This window comes from Amblyomma americanum, chromosome 3 (assembly GCF_052857255.1).
Source record: "Amblyomma americanum isolate KBUSLIRL-KWMA chromosome 3, ASM5285725v1, whole genome shotgun sequence".
NCBI lineage: Eukaryota > Metazoa > Arthropoda > Arachnida > Ixodida > Ixodidae > Amblyomma > Amblyomma americanum.
This window is the reverse complement of record NC_135499.1, coordinates 33,138,051-33,151,910: the sequence shown is the minus strand read 5'-3', so window position 1 is coordinate 33,151,910 and position 13,860 is coordinate 33,138,051. Positions and strand designations below refer to the sequence as shown.

Here is a 13,860-nt window from a genome sequence, read left to right as displayed (position 1 = left end):
ATGAGTCTCGGTTAGCCTGAGCAGCTGTTTGTGGAAGGTATTTAGCAATGAAGAGGGAGCATGCCTGGAGCTTGCGAAGATGCTGTACGCGCGCTTCTTCGCTGCTATCGCAGTGGCCGCATTAAAAATCCCATAGAATCATCGCTATATTGGAATCTAGAAATTCTGTATTTTAAGGTGCAGGCGACAAGAATAAAGCGGATGGCAGAAACAAAATTGTCGGAGCGAACCCACGCAAGCGCATTTCGTACAGCGCTGTTTGTGCCATCTGCCGCGGCATAGTTTCGTTTTTGTGCTATCGTTTGCGCTAGCGTCGCAGCGTCGGATGTAACTGTGCCAACAGACGCACAAAAATCGCATGGTCTGTAAGTATGTTGGCGTTGGCCTGGGTGCTTCCAGACGTCGCCGAACGCAGCGACGAACAAGTGCCTACATAGAGTACGTGTATAGTATCGCTTTTTCTGGCTGGCGTCGCCATTACGCGCGCATTGAACGAATTCCGGGACGGTGTAAACTACCATCGTGAGATGACTTTCGCGACGTACAAGGGAATTATGCAACAATTGCATTATGTTACAGATATAGGCGATCGAGTTTCAGTTGTAGGTGCTTCTGTGGCAGCTGGACTACCTGGCAGCTGGGAAGAGAAACTGCACTTCGAAAGCACCGTGTGACAGGGGTAGTAGACGGGTGGTTCTCCACGATGGCCACATGCAGCGCGCTGCATTGCCATGCTTCATCGGTCAGGACAGGCAAGCTGTACAGCCGTTGTGTATGCTTATATTACCGGCAGCTTTATCGCACTGAAATACGCGATTTTGACGGGAGCAAAGTGCCAGTTTGTAAATACCGTCGGTTTGAATTAAGCGATTTCCCTGTCTACAGTACACACCTTACATACCCCTCTGGCAATAATGGCCCTGAGCAGCTGAGAAAATAAAAAAATAATCTGACATCAACAGGTGATGCGAATTCACTCAGCCACCGTTCTGCTTGAGGAAAGATAGGTTACAACAGTAAGAGAAGACTATAAATCAAATTTAGCAAATATTTAGGGCCTCTTGTTAGCAGTTAAAGCCTGATATTACCCAGTTTGTGCACCCAAAACAAATCACGAAAACCAGGGTAAACCAAATTCCTGCTCAAAAAGTGCCTTCAAGAGAAATGTAATTTTCCAGTGCAACAGTCTCAAGCTACCGTATAGAAACTGGCAAATGTCTTGAACCTGAAGGCAATGGATAAACTGGCCATGTGATGGTTTCCATGTCATGTTGCATGGAATGAATTACCGAGGAAGACATCGTTTTCTTTATGCTCTTTTACAGTGCAGGTTCGGGTAATACAAATTTCAAAAACTGCCAGCAAGAGCCCAGTGCTACAGAATCCGTCTCGTTTGCAGCGAGTAGCAATCCTAGTAGCACTGCTAGGACTTATCTTGCCTTTGTAAAATACCTACAAAGAACATTCAATTCAAAGGGCCTCAATTACAATGTTCAGTGGGCTTCGGCACCCGTTTAGCAGTTGTCTCAAAGCAGTATGTTGGCGATTTATTTTTTTTTTCATTAGCTTTGTGGAGCATTTTCTGCTGCAATGGCATAAACAGGAAGGCAATATGCGGTTCTGCAGCGACACTTCAGACTGTGATGCTACACACGGCAAGCACTTACCTCAAAGATGAGTAGGTTGCTCAGAGGAAACAATGTGGTGGCTGGGTATGGCCATAAAAAAAACTGCTTTGTAACACGGTTTTTCTATACGGCCAATGAAGTTGTTACTCATTTATTCACACGCTTCATCAATTACGGCCAAGGCGTGTTGGTAGGAACACTTTATTTGGCAAGGAAGCCCTGGCCGACGTGGGCCTAATGCGACTCTGCCTGTAGGCCAAGGTGCAGAATTGTGGGGACAATCTTGAGCCAGTAGCCTGGAACAAGGAATAGGTGCCTTGGACCAGAGAATGCTGCGCCATGCAAGGTCGGCTGCTGCAGTCCCTCCATTAGTGTCAGTCATACACAGGGTTGGATGCCATGAAAAGAGAAAAAAGTATGCAAGCTCACAACAATAAAATGCAACTAATAAACCACTAAGAGAAACCCACAAACAAATACACAAAAAATGGAATGCATATGAGGGAAAAAAGATAAGGACATCTCCCAACAGGCTACAGCAGCAGCCCACACACTGCTGTAGTGGCTTTGCGTATGGACATTAGAAAGATCCTTAAAAAAAAGGATAAAAGGAATATTGTTCAAGATGTGCCAGGGAAACCACACACAAAAAGAAGTGTGTACAAGGCAGAGACCAAGAATGAATAAAAATAGTCAAGACAAACAACGAAAGGCTTTCTAAAAGGCTTCTGATGCTGGCACACAGGAGGTCACAAGCTCCATATGCTAAACCGAAAACATTAAAGGGGCGGAGACATCAAATGTTTGGTTGGAGTGTTCTTAGTTTCAAACATTGTATACTCCCACCCGGTGCGTGATATGTGCTCTGCAATTCAAATATGCACATTAAATATTATCGCATTATTTATACAGAGCGATTTCGGTTTCTGAATGTCGGGGTGCATTGTGACGTCACTCCCCTGGTCATGTGGGCTCCAAAAGTAGTGACACAGGGACCGCTGCATCGTCTGCTCTCGTACACATGCTGTGCATATCAGGGCCTTTCGAAATGCCGGCCAGTACTCCGATATGCTTTATTTTCAAGTAGTTCGAATTATAAAACAGATATTTGAAATTACAATACAAACATGTTTCCACAAAATGCAGTGATGTAAAGAAACATTTCATTCCTCTTCATAATTTATCGCATCCTAAAGCTTATTGAGCATCTCAATGAATGAGGGAAATTCATGTAGAATCGTACCATTAGTCTGAGCCATAACTGTTTTCAGGAAAAAACATGACAGCTTGAATTTGTAAGCTGCCGAACGACAATCTTTCGGCTTTTCATTTCTCAGCCTTTTGGCTAAGATCATAGCACCGAAGCGCGGCCTTGTGGTAGAGCATCCGCCTCACATTCGGGAGGTGCTGTTAGATTCCCAGTGCCGCCGGGTACCCACCGGTTTTAAGATTCCTACCCACGACCTCCCGTAGCCGAGGCGAGCACTTAAGCACGAAGCCACAGCTGCGGTGGAGATGCTCTTGTCACAGTTCAGACACTGAAAAGGCGCATGACGTGATGTGGCATTGTTGAGAAACATTAATGGCACAAAAAATCTATGAACAGCAGCTTAAGCTACAACAAAAGTGAGAGCATTAACAAGACAACCTCTTCCACACTCCCTTATGACACCTCCAGCTGTGAAATGCTGCCTCAGATGCAGCATTCTTAACGGGACATGGCCCACTTAACTCTAGTGTATGGGTTTCACCACACTGGAATCCCTGGCCATAACGGACCCACAGATGCTGGCACATTTCAACTAGGAATCTGTGCAGAAATTTCAGCAGCTGTTTCCGTTCTCACTAGATGAAATGTGCCTGGGTGATCCGGAGTCTTAGATTTGGAAGTTTGTTAAAATTATGCTCACAAGCTTTTGCTTTCTTTTAATGGTTCATAAGAGTGGTGGCCATATGTGCTGACATTACATGTGCTTTCACAAAAGAAACAAAACTCTTTGAGAAAATTCTGGAAAATTTCTAAACGGAACACTCTGCATGCTTTCAGGGACTCCATACACTGTTCATTGTACTGCAAAAGAATATTTCAGGCTTTCAAGAAGGAACCCTTGAACAAGAGGGCTGACAAAGGTTGGTTTGCTCATCACTGAGAAGCACTGCCTTTTACTACCTTTCCAATGAAGGCACACTCTGCCATCCCTTTCGATAGCAGCAATGGCACAGGACAAGCATCAAGCGATTTCCACAAAAAGTAACAGCTTTTTACGACCTCGTCATCACAGCTTGAACCGCAGAGAAACTAGCCTCTGTTTGTTTCTGCAATAGCCTACAAGATTGACGAGGCCTGAGAGCAAGATTTACAGATCGATTTTGATGCCACACTGGGGTGGCGTGGCACCTCGCATCAGTATACTGAAAGTGCATGAATTCTGCACATTACTATGACTACGGCTTATTCCACAGAAAATACTTTTGAACGTAGCTGTGTCTATTCATATGCACCAGACCAAATTTAATGAGGAGTGTGGCAACCTATACAGAACCAACCAGTATATACAATGCTCACTTAATTGAAGACAAGAAAAAGACAGCTAAAACAGACAGGCTGCCATGCCTAATATTCATTAGAAGCAAAAATATGTCATGCCAATAAGAACGAACCGTGTGCTGGACACTCACAGTATCGTTTAAACTCGCAGCAGACCTCTGCGTTAATTTCAGTCCGTCCTTTTCCGAGACTTGACCACTTTCTTGATGGTATCCCTCACAGCTCTCCAATTTTTCCAGGTAAACGAAATTCCTCTTGACAATTCTAGGTTGCTAGACACCCTTTAAAACCGTCACAGCCCTTCAAAGAAATTCAGTAGAACCTTGCTGTTCTGTTCTTGGTTCGTGTAATCTGCAGTATCATAAAACCAAAAATTATGCGTGTTGTGCTATTTTTATTCACAATACAAATCCTGGATAACTTTTTGAAACGATTCCCTGGTATACATGTCCATAATTTTGCCAAATTCTGACCATATGATGCATTCAGAGACCAAGAGAAAATGCCAGCCAAGCTGGTCATCATTTTTTTGGATGCTTTGCCCACATGCACCTGAGCACTGCGGAGAAGACGCCGCTGCTGCCCTGCACAAAGGCAAGGACACAAAGCATCTTAAGAGCAGCTGCGGCTCTTCCACAATACACAAGTGTAACGGGTCAAAGTATCTGAGAACCGTAAGAAATAGTTGACGGATTGGACATGCCATGAAACTTCACCCCCATGGAAAACAAAAATATGGAAACAACTTGCAAGCACTAGAAAAGGAACTTTTCAAAATTTGTACCAGCACATTCACAAAAGTTTTAATGAAGTGAAGGTGCCAATAAATGCCAGGCACTAGGAAATGGCACAAAACCTGAACATGGAGACAGTCACGTGCAGACCAGCAAAAAATTTTTTCATAGGGGCTAATTCAAGCTTGTGGCTAAAACACTGCATTCATAACAAAAAAAATATGAAGGGGGACAGGGTGGGGGGACAAAAAAATAAAAGGGAAGGTGGCACAAACCTTTGCCTTAAAAATGCAAAAGGCCTTGTTGCGTACCATTTGCAGAAGCTATCATGTCAAGATTTCGCATTCATTGAAAAGCAGTGTGCAATCACCTTGAAATCAGTGTGTGGCAGACTAGCCAGCAATTAAATTACTAATATAATTACGGTAATTAAATTACCTTTCTCAGTAATTTCTAATGTAATTCATTACTTTTGCGGCCTGGTAATTTATTAATGTAATGAACTACTTTCAAGCAGTAATTTCACGGAAAAGTAATCAATTACTAGCAATATTACTTTTGCTGCATACCGAGTCCATGCTTCATGCTTCTCGTATCTGCCATGCTTTGGCCTCGCGTTTGTGGAGATGAGCATATACAAAGCAAAGATGCAGTTTATGGGGGTTTAACATCCTAAAGCAATCGACTATGGCTATGAGGGACGCCATAGTGAAGGGCTCCGGGAATTTCGACCGCCTGGGGTTCTTTAACGTGCACTGACATCGCACAGTACACGGGCCTAGAGCATTTCGCCTCCACCGAAATGAGACTGCCGCAGACGGGATAGAACCAGTCTTTCGGGTCAGCAGCCGAGCACCATATAACCAATGAGCCACCGCGGCGACTCCCAAAGCAAGAATAAATTACGGAGGGCACTTGAGACTACTTCGATGCTTTGAAGGCAAAAAAACATTCATTTTTTAATTTATATTGTTTCCTTCCTTTCTAATGACACACCTACTCATTAGCATACAGTCATAAGGTAACACATAAATTAAATGAATCATTATTCGCCAAGAAGCAACGCAGTTTTGTGGCCCATAGGTTGCATGATCGCCTCGCAATCGAAGGCCCTTAATTGGTTCAATTCTCTGCACCTTCGGAAGAAATTTTTCCCTCTGCTGATGACGTCATTGGGGGTTGTGGACCACGTTTCCTGGACATCGACAATGACGCCGGTTATCAATGTCAATGTGCCATATAAGGCGTTCCCCTTAAAAGTGCACAACCAGTAATGGCCAGCTCTCCAGGTAAGCGGCGCACGTGGACGGGAGGTGACGTGTGCATAGGCATCAGCACTGCCTTGGTGAAGAGTCTGCATATCAGTCACAGGACTGCTACGCATCTTCCTGCACTGCACACGATCTCACACACAACGCACTGCGAGCACTTAGTGCTTTGACGTCGTCGCACTGACAAGGAGTCTCAACTGACACGTCTAAGAAAGTTGGCCGTGAGTTCCCGGGTTTTTGTGGCCTCATTTGAGGCCCTATTTCTAACTCAAGGGCGACATAGGCAACAGCGTCTCAGTGACATGCAATGCATTTCCACCAACTTGCCTCCAGAACAAATCAATTGAATAGCAGAATTGGCAGCTTCTCGCACACCTGTGCACTTCTGGGATGATGCGTGGATAAGCAGTCAGTGCACTCCAGCATTTGCATTGGAGGGAATGGCCAAGAGCATTTTCCATCTGGTTTTCTGCGTGCTAAAGGAATAGAGACACATAATTTTGGTGGCATGTTTTCTTCTCTACAACGATGCAGAAAATACTACTACCCATGAATCACCATGTGATATTTGCCCATGGCCACTAAACAATTTATAATTGAATTTTTTCTGTCACGCTGTTTCAGTTTGAACAGCCGAACAATTGCTGTGACGTCAAAGAGTGCTTTTGTGTCATGTGAGGCATGGAAAAATGCCCATATAATCGCTGCTTCATCGTTATGATTTACTGCACTGCTGAAGCCAGCCTTCCTCAAGAGCCGGAATGACAACTAATGTGGAAGCAGTGATTATATTGCAGTTTTTCACGCCTCACATGACCTACAACCTCTCTTTGATGCCACAGTCATCGTTCAGCTAGTGAAACTCAAACAGCACAAGAAAGAAATTCAGTTATAAATTATTTAGCAGCCATAGGAGCATACCACGTGGTAATCCGTGTATAATGATGCCTTACACCTCATTACAAAAAAAGATTGGCTTGGTTTATGGGGGTTTAATGTTCCAAAGCGACTCAGGCTATGAGGGACACTGTAGTGAAGGGCTCTGGAAATTTCGACCACCTGGGGTTCTTTAACGTGCACTGACATCACACAGTACATGGGCCTCAAGAATTTCACCTCCATCAAAATTCAAACCCTGCGGCCGGGATCGAACCCACGTCTTTAGGGTCAGCAGCCAAGCCCCATAACCACTGAGCCACCGCAGTGGCGTAATTACATTAAAAAGAAGAAACCACGCACCCAAAAGTTAGGTGTCTATGCTCCCTTAAAGAACACCAGGTGGTCAAAATTTTCGGAGCCCTTCACTACGGCGTCCTTCATAGCCTGAGTTGGTTTGGGACGTTAAACCCCCATAAGCCATAACCTTTCAGCAAATAACTGTCACCGTTTCATTAAATAGCTCGTGCCATACGTTCTCTGCTTCTTCGACCTACACATAGAGGAGGTGAGTGACTGTTTGAGGAGTCATAATGAAAACCTAAGCGGTCAAGTCGAGTCGCATGGGCAGCATTTCAGAGCTAATTCGTAAGTCGCCTGTGTGTATACATGCAACGATTTTTTTTTCTTTCTGTGAAACGACCATTTCCTAGAGCAGGTTCATGGTAAAACTTCATTGCGATTTGCTGCTTGAAAATTCTTCCAAGTGTTTCAGGATTTTGGTGGTTGTTGGTGTCGGCGGCATGCAGTTGGTTGCAATTTCGTGACGACAGCAAGACTATTGGACAATCGGGCCTGCACTCGACCACTCGTTTTGGAAGCGGCCAGTGCCAAGCTGCATTTGAACTGCCTGAGCTGTTGCACGCTGCCGGCACCACCGCGGAACTTCACAGAACTAGTGCAGAGTGCAGCCAAATCAAAGAAACCTATCATGACCAATCTTTACAAAGTTGTAGTTTGGGCTTGTTCGTATAGCATATTAGAAGACAGCGCAGCACAATGGGACAGAGAAAAGCACACAGGACGAGCGCTTATCCTGTGTGCTCCTTTTCTCTGTCCCATTGTGCTGCACTATGTCTTCTTCTAATATCACCACAATGACCTGTCACACACTGCAACAGTGCCTTGTGAGCTTTATGCACCTCACAAGCTTCCAAACAGTTAAAGGACATCAAGCACATTGCCCACAATGTTAATCTCTTTAAGGGCTCTTTACACCATCAGCTGTAAAAATGTCAAGCTTAGAGGCCTTAAAATTAAGCTTGCTTCTCCAGTTGCCTCATGCGCTCCATTCTAGTCGGCTACCTGGGTTCAAGCACCTTTCCCACGTAAAACCGATGCTCGGCGCAGGTGGCACAGCACTCATTTTAAAATTCTCACAGAAGGTTGAGGGCTCACCTTGTGGCGCCTTTGCTGCCTCAGCATTTTAACGTCCCATTTGTTCAGCCTCTGCGCCAGCAAGCCAACGCCGGACGCGAAGCAAGAATCGGGAGGGTCCGTGCATACCACAAAACTGCCAGTCAATTTTTAAAGTCCTGTTTTCTGAAATAAATATGAATTTAAAAGAACATGTTTCGCGCTGCAGACACCAAAACATAATCGCTTATCTCGCCGCAATTTTTGCGCCTGTTTTAGAAAGCGAATTGTAACAGCAGCACACAACTGTAAAGTGCAGCATTAATTCAACACTCTACAGACTTTCCCAGCCGCGGGGCCACAAAAAATCCGACCGCGTACAAAACTCATCGCACAAACGGTTAGTTCAACTGGACTGTTGTCAAAAGTTTCCCGCCTTTTTTCGGGAGCACCCAAAAGCTGGTAATTATGCATGTTTTACATGACCATGAGTTACGTTGGGCTGGGTTGACAAAAATATAAAACACGCTCATAGCAAGCTCTTTTCTGTTGAACTGCACAGAGCTTTTGAGCTGAACTTACGAAAAAACAGACGAGTCTTTCCCTCCGGGCCTTTGGGTCCACTGCCGGGCAATAGGGCTCAGCGCTAGTCCTGGGTTATCTGCTAACACACAATATTCGGGCGCAAGGAAGTTGAAAACGAAATGCTGAGTGTCAGATAACGGGCAATCACTCAGTATGTGCATACCAAATGATAGCAAGAACAAATTACGTGCAACACGATCGCGCGTTCTTTCCGTCGACCGGCCATAATGCTACTGAAAGCAATGCTCGGCTCGGCTCAAACATGGCTCAAACAGCAAAAAAATTGCCAGACGTGACGTCTTTTTTTCAAACCGGATTCGACGTCATGGGTTGAAATAACGCTTGCGTTATTTCGACCAGGGGCCCTATTCTCGACATTTCGCCATTTTGTTCAAATTGTGACGTAGGCGTGACGTAACCATCAAGGCGGTGCCAGGTTACGTACCCACAGAATCTGATTACGTGAAGAGAAAAAAAAAGTAAAAACTGATCTAGAAATAAATACCGTCGTCTGCTACTATTGGCGCCAAGTACGGAACAGCTGCACGCCGCTTCGGGAGCTTGCGCTGAGAAGCGTTTGCGGGTCGGTGGGCTGGAAACGCCGATTGGTCGGTGGGGTGCGTGTCTGCGTGACGTTTTTTCGCTTCGCCCTCGTTCTCAACCGGATGTGGGGTCGCCGCGCCTCTCTCGGCCTGTCCCTAGAGTGCCTAGGGAATCGCTAGGGCCGGCCGGCCGGCCGCCGGGCGTGCGTGGTCTGCGGGCAATCTCTTCGTGAGCGTAGGGGGCGGCGCGCGCGTTTCGGAAGCTGTCCAGATATGGCTTTTTTTTCTTGCGTGGTGCGCTCGTCGGCGCAGCCAGCTGAAATTTCTGTACAGTTCTTGCTTCCACGACATTGCGACGACCCCCAAAAGGCGCTGACCCGCGAGAAATCGCCAGCGACATAAAGGTACGCATTTTATCTCAAATTTCGCTTCATGAAGTGCTGTATCGCTTACCTACATGCCTTGCGCATTCCAGGACCTCGTTTTCCTGCTGCAGGAGCACGTCGTGCTGGTGTTCAAAATTTTGCAACTCCATTACGACGACCCACATAAGGTGCGGTTTGAGGACCGCCGGCGTCGCCATCTGAACCGCCGTCTGACAGCCACGATGAAGCGCTTGTCGGGCGTGCACGTTCTCAATCACGAGGTAAGGGTTGAACAACGTTTTCGCAAGTTTTCTCGTGCAGAACTCGCCAAATGGCGGCGCTTGTAACGTAACTTTTTTTGCAGCATCGTTTCCTGGATGCTTCCGGCGAGCCGTTGCTGTCCTTATTTGCCGCGGACCGATACCACGTGGCGAGACGCCAGGGCATCGACCCCAGTGCGCCTTTGTTCCTTTGCAGTGGCAAGTCCAGGGTAAAAGTGGCCACGATAATTCTGCCACTACAATATGCCCTTTAGTATCGCTATCAGCTGTAACGGTAAGTCCAGAAGTTCCGACTCGCGCATTGTGGAAATCGCGCCTGGCCTAAGTGTCCAGCATTCACCCAGTGCAGTGCAGCTTTGTTTAATTCCTTAGAGACTTCTCGCGCTTTGTCGAAATCGACGGCAGCCGTGAAAATTTACATATTAGACCTCGCTACAGCATTATCCCAGCGCAGCGCGCCTTTGTTTCTTTGCGTCGGCAAGCGTTAGAAGCGCGCGCCGTCTCGCGCTTTGTCCAAGTGGGATCTGAAACTCGCGCTAGGCCTCGTTGCCTGGTTGACAAAGTGCACGGCTTTGTTCCTTTCAATGGCAAGCCTCTGTCACTACAGTAGGCGGCCTTAATTTTTATGATCGCTGTCAGCTTCAACAGCAAGTCCAAGAAAAGTTATGACGATCGCGCGGTGTGGAAATCGGCGGTAGAGACAAAAAACTCGTGCTTGTAGCTGCAGACTTACCCAGCTCCAGTGCGCCTTTGTTTATTTCCGTAGCGACTACCCACGCTTTGTAGAAATCGACGCCAGCCGTGAAATTTTACATATTAGACCTCGCTACAGCATTAGCGCAGAGCGCCTTCGTTTCTTTGCGTTCTAACTTGTTTGCTCGTTACTTTTGTTCTTTTCAGTCGTTTCCTGAATCTGTCCAAAGAGCCGGGGTAGGTGGATGATTGTTCGCCGTCAGTGGAACCACATGGCGATCGCACTGCATACAGCACGACTTTGGTCCATGTGTCTTTTAAATAAAAACATCAGATGTCGAAGGTCGTGCCCGAGGATTACTTCGACAGCTGGGGCGAAACCATGGGGACCGCACACGCTGTGTCGTCGCTGCCAAGTGAAGAGGCACAAAACGGCTGTCAACCTTAAAAAAGGCCCATCTCGGGGCCGCCTCAGTGTTTCCTGGCAGATCACACGCTTTCCACCCTGTGCACGTGTTCTCATTTCCAATTAAATAGGTCCTTCAAACCCTGCAGAAGGCTTGAATTAGGAACTGCTAATATCAAGATGGTACTTGAGAAACAATAGCGGCTACAATAACAAAGATGAAGAGGGGCTGGAGTTACACGCAAATAAAAAAGGTTGGAGGTACCCAGATAAGCTGAAATGGTTTTGGGCGGGAGTCCTAGTTATTCTATGTAGGACTCAAATAATGCATATTCAGCGTTTATCAAGGTTTTTGTAGAAATATATAAAGAACATTAAGCAGTCTAAACGAATAAGAGAACCATGGATCACGCCAGAGCTCAGAAGAATGATAAAGAGCAAAAACAAGTACCATGCCTTTTTAAATAATCGCTCTCTTGAATCTCTTATTAAAAAAAACAAGAAATAATCTAAATGCTGAGCTTAAGCGTGCTAAGACTGTGTATCATCAAAAACTGTTCTCTGATGTTAGAATGAAAAATTCAGACACTGTGTGGAAAGTTGTAGATAACTTGTTATGTCGCAATACGAAAAATGCGCCAGCTCAACGAATAATCTATAAGGGCTCTGAATTATCCGGTCAGGCTCTTGCTGGCCATTTAAACAGCAATTTTTTAACCACCCATTTACCTATGATGCATCTACCTGAAGTTCTTTCATCTTGTAGCCCTTTCGAAAGCCTTTTCCTTGAGCCCACCAATGAGACCTTTATGAATTTGAATATTAGCAAAGCCTTAGATGTTGACAATATTCAGATAAAACCAGTCAAATATGTACTATCATATATTGCACCTGTGCTTGCATACATCTTCAATTTGTTAATTGAAACGGGAGTTTACCCGGAATAGATGAAGAAAGCAAGAGTGACAGTTGTGTTTAAAAGGGGGAGATAAAGATGTAGTGTCCAATTATAGACCAATATCTGTGATTCCAGTATTTTCAAAGGGCTTGGAAAAAGTAGTCTTTTCCCGTGTAGTGAACTTTTTTAATGCAAAACAAATCCTGTCTGATGCTCCATTTCGCTTTCGAAGGGGAAAGTCGACGGAAACGGCTTTGTTATCACTTAAGGAATGTATCCTGCAAAACACTGAAGCAGGTATTCTCACTTTCGGACTCTTCATTGATTTTAGTAAGGCTTTCCATTCCCTAAACCATCAAATTTTAACTCATAAACTTTCTCAAAACGGAGTTCGTGGAACACCTTTAGACCTCATGAAATCATACCTGCAAAATCGAAAACAATCTGTCTATATCCACAACCATCAGTCTTTTTTTCTGGCGGTACGAAATGGTGTGCCTCAAGGCAGCATTCTGGGCCCGATGCTTTTTAACATCTATATAAATGACATTGTGCATATTTATGACAAAGCGAAAATTATTATATACGCCGATGATAGCAGTTTACTAATCCCTGGTCACGACATAAACAAGTTAATTGAAGAGTGCAACGTAATCGTTACGAAACTAGAGAACTGGTCCTCTTCTAATTTCCTACAAATAAACCCTACAAAGACTAAGGTAATGATTTTCCGTGCAAGGAACAAGCCAGTCGAACTACAACGCGCTCCTAAATACGCAGGTCAAGAAATTCAAATTGTAGACAGCCACAAAATCCTTGAAGTTACTTTCTCGTCGCATCTCAGGTGGGATCGACATGTGGAAAATATTTGCAAAAAGCTCTCTTCAGTAGCAGGTGTTCTAACACGATGTCGATGGCTCCTTCCCACTCACGTGAAAATTCAAATTTATCATGCTCTTTTCGGTTCCGTAACTCTGTTTGGGCAACCACCACAAAAACAAATGTGATAAAAATACAGGTTCTGCAGAAGAAAATGATCCGCTACATTGCAAACCTTCCTTATCTGTCTCTCCAACGCAAACTGCTTTTAGAATTTATAACATCATTCGTTTTGAACATATATATGTTTTTCGCATTTTGAGGTTCTTTTACCATTCTTCTCCTGCTTATAGAGATTTCTTAATACGTACTACACATTTAAGGACCGCTTCGAATCGACTCTACACCTGAAATACCGATCTCTGGTATATTCCATATTTTCGAATTAATTATAAACTACAAACGCTTGAACACAATTTACCGACCACTCTTAATAAGCATAAAGTTTTGGATAGTGTTAAACCAAGCGAGTTAAAAATGTATTTTGTTAATATATAGCCAGGTTGCATTTAATGTTCCTTTGTTGTCTGCCGGTGCCATGTATGTCTATTGAGTGTTTCTTTTCTCTTTATTTTTCTCGGGTCTTCTCTTTGTTTTCATGCGTCTGTAAACTATTGTTAGTGAACATACATGCTCATTGTTTTCATTGCAGTTCAAAAAATTGAACAAAAAAGTAAAAAAATAAAGATAGGGGTGTGGGGAGCAGACAGGGACAAGATTGGGGGAGGAAGCAAAAAA

At 44.7% G+C, this 13,860-nt stretch overlaps 1 long non-coding RNA gene across 5 annotated transcripts; it reads right to left on the bottom strand.

Moving 5' to 3' along the window:
* Positions 1–1,763: 1,763 nt before the first annotated feature.
* Positions 1,764–9,579, bottom strand: LOC144124508 (uncharacterized). Of its 5 annotated transcripts, none has more exons than XR_013313211.1 (4): positions 9,056–9,579; positions 8,516–8,659; positions 4,308–6,657; positions 1,764–3,166 (listed from the first exon to the last, which is right to left on the bottom strand). It is a non-coding gene; the product is annotated as an uncharacterized LOC144124508 (long non-coding RNA). The 5 variants fall into 5 exon arrangements; XR_013313213.1 differs by having other exon boundaries at positions 1,764–1,982; positions 3,068–6,657; positions 9,056–9,578; XR_013313210.1 differs by having other exon boundaries at positions 1,764–4,527; positions 6,509–6,657; positions 9,056–9,562.
* Positions 9,580–13,860: the final 4,281 nt, after the last annotated feature.